General features: G+C 42.3%; 1 non-coding gene across 1 annotated transcript; it reads left to right on the forward strand.

Annotated features, from left to right (window-relative positions):
- The first annotated feature begins 238 nt into the window (after nt 1–238).
- LOC145557093 (small nucleolar RNA R71) lies at nt 239–345 on the forward strand. The gene has a single exon (XR_014092167.1). It is a non-coding gene; the product is annotated as a small nucleolar RNA R71 (small nucleolar RNA).

Genomic DNA, 345 nt, shown 5'->3' on the forward strand with positions numbered 1-345 from the left:
ACAAATAGAGGTCAGTTGAGCTTGCAAAAAGGATACAGAGTTGACACTATGTTTCCCCTTGTTAGCAAATCCTCTGGGATTCCCATATTGGGAATTGTGTATCGCCATATCTTCGATAACCTGACCTGCATCATCAACATTAAGATTCATAAATCTCCCACTAGCTGCAGAGTCTAAAATTGTTCTAGAGGAATTTCCAATGCCGTTATAAAAGGCTTGGATTAACTGCCATTGTGCTAAATTATGGTGGGGGCATTCTCTTTGTAGGTCCTTGAACCTCTCCCAAGCCTCATATAAAGACTCATCGGCTTCTTGGGCGAAGTTCTGAATCGCACTCCGTAGTAC

The sequence above is a fragment of the Chenopodium album genome, chromosome 8 (genome assembly GCF_948465745.1).
Source record: "Chenopodium album chromosome 8, dcCheAlbu1.1, whole genome shotgun sequence".
NCBI lineage: Eukaryota > Viridiplantae > Streptophyta > Magnoliopsida > Caryophyllales > Amaranthaceae > Chenopodium > Chenopodium album.